Source organism: Wyeomyia smithii, chromosome 3 (genome assembly GCF_029784165.1).
Source record: "Wyeomyia smithii strain HCP4-BCI-WySm-NY-G18 chromosome 3, ASM2978416v1, whole genome shotgun sequence".
Classification (NCBI taxonomy): Eukaryota; Metazoa; Arthropoda; class Insecta; order Diptera; family Culicidae; genus Wyeomyia; species Wyeomyia smithii.
In genome coordinates, this window is record NC_073696.1 from 151,803,267 (window position 1) to 151,809,919 (window position 6,653).

Here is a 6,653-nt window from a genome sequence, read left to right on the forward strand (position 1 = left end):
TTTAAAGGTATTGCAATAAGGTTCTATGAAGAATATATTTATTTTTCCATGTTTTTCATGTTCTATTGCTAGAAAAAGAAATGAGAATGCTCCAAAGTTGCTTCATCACAGTGATTTTTAACCGGTGGTTCACAAACCCTTTGTATGGTCTACAGAATAATGATGAAAGTATATAAAATTAAACATAAACATAAAATTTAACACCTTCACGGTTTTTGTGATGCACTTTATTATTCCCCAGGACTTCCACCGTCACCATCAGCTATACGAGCCGAATTAAAAAGTTAGTCAACATTGCGCTTTGAGAAGAGATCTGGCACCTCTGATATGTGAAACCTAGAGACTGTGTTATGAAGAGATACGCAAAGAGAAAAGCAGTAAATATGGCAACTCTTTGCTAATATTCTATTCTATACAATTCTGGCAACCACATTTATTTTCGCATGACTTTTCATAAGCACTAGCACAATGCACAATGCATAGCACAATGCATCACTCATAATATGAGCATGACGAACACATTTTTCGTTGAAACCATAATTGCACGTGATTCACAGAGCGTCGAATTTGGAGCCTCGATTTGACGGTTCACTTGGAGTTTTCGACCTCACTCTTTGCGTATCTGTTCATAACACCGTCTGTAGTGAAACCTAGTTGCCAAATCAGCGGTTTTTCGTCGCTTATCTCTCCCTCTGAGGATCTCTAGGTCTAAGGGGAGACAACTGGGTAAAGATTTGCATCCACTTTTGGAACCACTCGCTGATTGGTTGAAAATGAAAACCCCGAGTGCGTTAAAATTTATCATCAGGCACGCTGGCAGTGTTGCTGAACAACATGTTTTGTTGTTTTGATTTATGTTTTTTGATGTCACCTGTTATAATCTAAAATAATTTCAAGTGATCATTAAAAAAAAAGTACAAATATGGGCGTAGTATGAGATCCGACTTGGATCATCACTAATATCAATTACCAAAAGATCCAAAAGTACGCAAGGAGTTATTACGGTTTTGCGTGAAGCATAAGAACAGCATACCGCTGCTCAATGTCGGGAGTAAATAGTGTAGTGTGAGCTTATTTCTACTTTTGAATCCGTTCTGGATGAGTTTGGAACATACCTGTTGAGGCATATTGCTTGTGCAGAAAGTACAATTCAGATGGGTCAATGAATTAATCATAATCATTGATGGATGACACGTTCGATTTTAAGTATATTAAAGATGCAGAATCTCCGGTAACCCTCAGACGGTAAAACTATCGCCTGCAGGAGGAATTGTGCATTATGTTGATAAAAAGCATTAAAAACATTCAAGTATTCTCCGAGTGAATGGCATCACTTACGAAAAATACAACAGGGATCATCGAGGTGGATGAGGAAGAAGAGTAAGAAGCCAGATGTCGCCCCTTAGCTCTAGGTGGCATCGGCCTTGTTTCCTGAAGCTGCCGTGAAAGACAGTGGCGCTAGTCTCATCTATGTTTTTGAAGGTTTGTTCACACAGCAGTGTAAGCATGACGAACGAAGCATAATATATGTTGTACAGAATTATGCGCTCGAATCAATTTATTTATGTAAATAAAAGCTTAGCTTAACTTTGTTAATGTTTAAAGGTAGCGTTGATATACTATCTCATTTACATATACGTTGAGATGTTAATCCCTAAATCATCGCGCGATGTCAGCCTCCTGCAAGAAACACCGCTGTTCGAAATCAGGTGGAGGGGAAATTTGCATCCAAACCCCTGAGGTGACCAACCTCAGGGAGTGTGGGGTTGGTTTGAATCAGTGACCGGACCCACTAAAACCCCTCCAGTCTTCAGCCCATAATACTCCCCGGGACCACCGCTAGGTATTGCTTCGGGGAGCGGCTTTTGTGCTCTGTGCACCCTCTTGGTTCTATAGATCTCTTTGCTAACTTAGCTAACTAACCTGGAGACTGGCCGTTAGCTAACACTGGCGTGTCGGTGGTCAACCTGTTGCCTGTTTTGCAATTCTAAAACTATTTGAGAGGTGGCTGTACAAACCGCCCTCCAAATGTTTGGGTCTTTACACATCCTCCGAACTAGGTTGTCCGGAGTGGTGTCTGGCCCGCTCACTACCATCATGTCGCTCCGCGCATGCACAAAACGAGGGCACACGAAGAAGACATGCTCAGCAGTTTCTTCCGCATCCGCGCACTCGGGACACATGGGGGACCCCGCATGCCCGAATTTGTGTAGATACTGCCTGAAGCAACCATGACCTGACAGAATCTGTGTCAAGTGGAAGTTAACTTCTCCATGGCGCCTCCCGACCCATCCGGATACGTCCGGAATAAGTCGATGCGTCCATCTACCCTTTGCGGAATTGGACCATTCCTGCTGCCATCTGATCATCGAGAATGACCTTCTGGTGCCTCGTATACCCCTTGTGTCACGTTGATCGAAGCATTCTACGTCCTCCTTAATGGCTATGCTGATAGGCATCATGCCGGACAGGACGCAGATTGCGTCGTATGACACTGTACGGTACGCGCTCACAACCCTCAGGCACATGAGCCTGTAGGTACTTTCCAGTTTTCGACGATGACTGTTGGTACCTAACGCTTTGGACCACGCTGGCCCACCATACCTAAGTATGGACGAAACCACGCTGGCAAGAAGTTTACGCTTGCTGCCATATACCGCTGAGCTATTGGACATCATTCGAGATAGTCCTGCAGCGGCCGTTGAAGCCCTCTTACAGGCATAGTCGACGTGACTCTTAAATGTGAGCTTATCGTCAACCATAACCCCCAAGAGCTTCAAGGAACGCCTTGAGGTAATGGTGCAGTCACCGACTCTGACCACCGCCTGTTGCTCTAATTTCGGTTGTTCACAACCGTGACGTCCGTTTTATGGTGCGCTAACTCCAGTTTCCTAGAGTGCATCCAGTCTTCGACCTTGCGTATGCAGTGCGCGGCCGTCAACTCGACCTCTTCGATCGACTCGCCGTAGACCTCTAGCGTGATGTCGTCTGCGAAACCGACGATCACAACCCCTACAGGGAACTTTAGTTTCAACACCCCGTCATACATGACATTCCACAACACCGGGCCCAGGATGGAACCTTGCGGTACCCCTGCGGTGATTGGGACGCACTTCTGACCCTCCTCCGTGTTGTAAACTAGTACCCGATTCTGGAAATAATTTTCCAAAATCTTGTACAACGACACCGGTACGTGGATGCTCCTAAGCGCGAGCGCTATGGAGTCCCAACTGGCGCTATTGAATGCATTCTTCACGTCAAGCGTGACGATTGCGCAATAGCGAATGCCCCGACTCTTACGCTGGAGTGCTACCTCTGCCGTCTTGGTGACAGAGAGAATAGCATCCAGCGTGGATCTACCTTTCCGGAAGCCGAACTGGTTACTTGCCAGACCGTTTACACCCTCTGTGTACTTCACCAGTCTGTTGAGGATAATCCTCTCAAGCACCTTGCCCGTAGTGTCCAGCAGACAGATAGGTCTGTATGCCGATGGGTCCCCTGGCGGTTTCCCAGCCTTCGGCAACAGCACCAATCTCTGTCGCTTCCACCTGTCCGGAAAGAGGCAGTCATCCAGGCACTTCTGCATGACTGCTCGAAATAAATCGGGGGCCACTTTCATGGCCGTCCTGATGGCCAAGTTTGGGATTCCATCCGGTCCCGGTGCCTTGCTCACCTTTAGGAAGTTGGCGATCACGATGAGTTCCTCATTCGTAACCCTTACCTCCTCCACAACCTCTGCACGGCTGCCGTCTCTCACGGATTGGATGCCCGGCAGGTTGGCCGACCATCCCTGGTCTGTGTCTGAGATACTGGAACGTCGGACGTGAGACTCAGCAACCGGAGGCCAAGGATTTGGCTCGTGTCGTGGAAAGAGTCCCTCGATGATACGCTCCAGCATCGCTGGTGATCGCTCTGCAGGCGCCAACACGCCTTTGGTCTTCGCCATTACGACTCTGTAGGCGTTGCCCCACGGATTCGTATTGGCACTCACGCATAGCCTATCGAAGCAGGCCCTTTTGCTCGCCTTTATCACACTTTTAAGCGCCGATCTTGCAGATCCGAATACTACACGGCACTCTACCTTCTGTGCATCGGTACGTGCACGTTGCAACATCCGTCTTGCACGGAGGCACGCGCTACGGAGGTCCGCTATCACGTCGGTCCACCAGTATACCGGTGACTTACCATTCCTAGGTTGGCGGGTCCTAGGCATAGTGGCGTCGCACGCCCGCGATAATGTGGCAACTAATTGGTCAGCACTCGGGCGGAGCCAACTGCCCCCCTCGCGCTCTCTTCTCATTGCTTCTGCAAATACCTCGGCATCGAAATGCGATGTCTTCCACCCGCGGACGGTCGGAGTATTGGCTCTACCCGTCGCCTGCCGCCTCACGTTCTGGACTACGCTATAGCAGACCGACTGGTGGTCACTATAGGTGTAGCCATCGTCTACCCTCCAGTTCACGATCAGTCCTGGGCTGGAGAACGTCACGTCGATGATCGACTCCGCACCATTTCTGCTGAATGTACACTTGGTTCCAACGTTGGCCAGATCTAGGTTGAGCTTTGCCAAAGCTTCCAACAAGATCTGACCCCTCCGGTTCGTGCGGCGGCTTCCCCACTCAACAGCCCAAGCGTTGAAGTCGCCCGCCACTACTAAGGGTGTTAGTCCCGTCAGCTCCATAGATAACAAATCGACCATCTGGGTGAACCTTTCGATAGACCAACGCGGCGGAGCATAACAACTGCAGTAGAACACTCCGTCCACCTTGGCAACCGCGTATCCTTCATTTGAGGTTGACACAACCTCCTGAACCGGGAACTTGCTGGTCGTGCATATGGCCGCCGTACTGGACTTATCTGCAACCCAATTACCGTTTCCGGGAGGAATGCAGTAGGGTCCGATATGATTGCGATGTCCGACCGCGACTCAGACGCTGCTTGGTATAGCAGCTGCTGTGCCGCATAGCAATGGTTCAGGTTCAATTGTGTTACCCTCACGCCCGTGGTTTCGTGGCCGCCTTACCGGCTGGGCACCGTGGGCCTCCCATAAAGTGCTTGGCGTCCCGTTTTCCAGTACATACCAAGCACTTGGGAGGCTCCCCGCAGTCTTTAGCTTTATGGCCAGCACCACCACAACGCCTGCATAACTGGCTCCTATCGGGCCCCTTGCAGGTCCAGGACTTGTGTCCTCCCTCGAAACACCTGAAGCAAACGTCCGGCTGCTGGAGTATGCTCAGGGGACATACTGACCAGCCAACCTTAAGTTTGGCTGTCTTCAGGGCCAGAGTTGCATCGGCCGATGCAAGCCGGAAAGTGGCCACCTGGGTCCCCGCTGGACCCTTTCGGAGGCGAATTACCTCAGTGGCTACTTCCACTCCGCACTTCTCCTTGAGGGCCTGTGCAATATCGCACCTCTCGGTGATTTCATCCAGGTTTTTGAGCTGGAGAGTCACCTCTGAGGTGAGTGCCCGAATTTGCACATCTTTCCCGAGAACCTGCTCGGCTACCGTCTTGTAGGCAGCGCCCTTGTTTTTAGCATCCTTACGGAGCTCAAGGATCATCTCGCCGGTGCGAGAACGACGGATGGTCCGCACATCCGCTCCCAGATCCTTGAGCTGGGTTTCGCCTCTCATTTTCTTCAAGACTTCGGAGTACTTGGACCCCTCCGTCTTGAGTATGAGGGCGTCGCCCCTGCTTCGCGCCTTCTTTCCCATTTTTGGACGATTTGTCGCCTTCTCGTCATTGCGCTTGCTGTCTTTTTGGCGCTTCCTTCCTCCCACGGTAACCCAAGGGTTTCCCGTAGCTACCACTTCGGCAGACTTTTCGGCGGACTTGGAGGCCATTGGTGTGCTATCTCGCGGGCTTAGCACAACCAACCGTTTCTTGCTGTTCTCGGGGGCTTCCCCCGGAGACTGCCTTGCTCTTTTTGCGGCTGACCCGGAGGCGCAAACCGCTGCAAACATGCAGGTGTCCGTTTGGACCGACTTCGTCGCCCTTCCGGTCACCTCCGTTGCATTCTTCACTGCAGCCACCGCTCTTGCCTTGAGCTCGGCATGCTCCTCGCAGCATCGACGGAGGACCGAAGCATGTAGAGAGCCTGCTTCAGGTACTTCGTCGTGTTGGTGCGACTTTTCGCAAACTCGATTATGGCATCGAGCTGCTCCTACAGTGCTACTACCTTCGGTAGCGTGTCTCGCTGTCTTCCGACCGCCTTTATCAACAGTGGACCAGCCACTGCGATGTCTTGCGTCGATCCGGTAGGCGTACTGCCTTTGCCGTCTTCGCAGGCGTCCTTTACTGCATCCATCTCCGCCTTTCTCGGCGGAGACCTCTGGATGCCTCCTCGTGCAAACGGGTTTTTCAACCCATCTGCGCCCAATTGTTGATCTTCATTATTACTGTTCATTTTTGTTAAGTGGGTCCCCCTTCCAGCCGCTATCCTTATCCATACTGGAGTGGTCGCCTATCTGGTCCCATGGTAGTCTATGCCGAAGCAGTGAGGCCATGGCTAGGGGCGGCTGCCATAGCGCCTTATGAGCAACTATGACACCCCCGACCGGCGCAAGTCAGGAAAGGACATCTGATCCCACTCCTGCCCGGTTCCCACCGGGCAATGAATTTGGAACGTACTGGAAGGCCTGCCAGGTTTTACG

The 6,653-nt window shown here is 50.7% G+C and overlaps 1 long non-coding RNA gene across 1 annotated transcript; it reads right to left on the bottom strand.

Annotated features, from left to right (window-relative positions):
* On the bottom strand, positions 1-637 carry LOC129731179 (uncharacterized). Its single transcript, XR_008728977.1, has 2 exons — positions 205-637; positions 1-149 (listed from the first exon to the last, which is right to left on the bottom strand). It is a non-coding gene; the product is annotated as an uncharacterized LOC129731179 (long non-coding RNA).
* Positions 638-6,653: the final 6,016 nt, after the last annotated feature.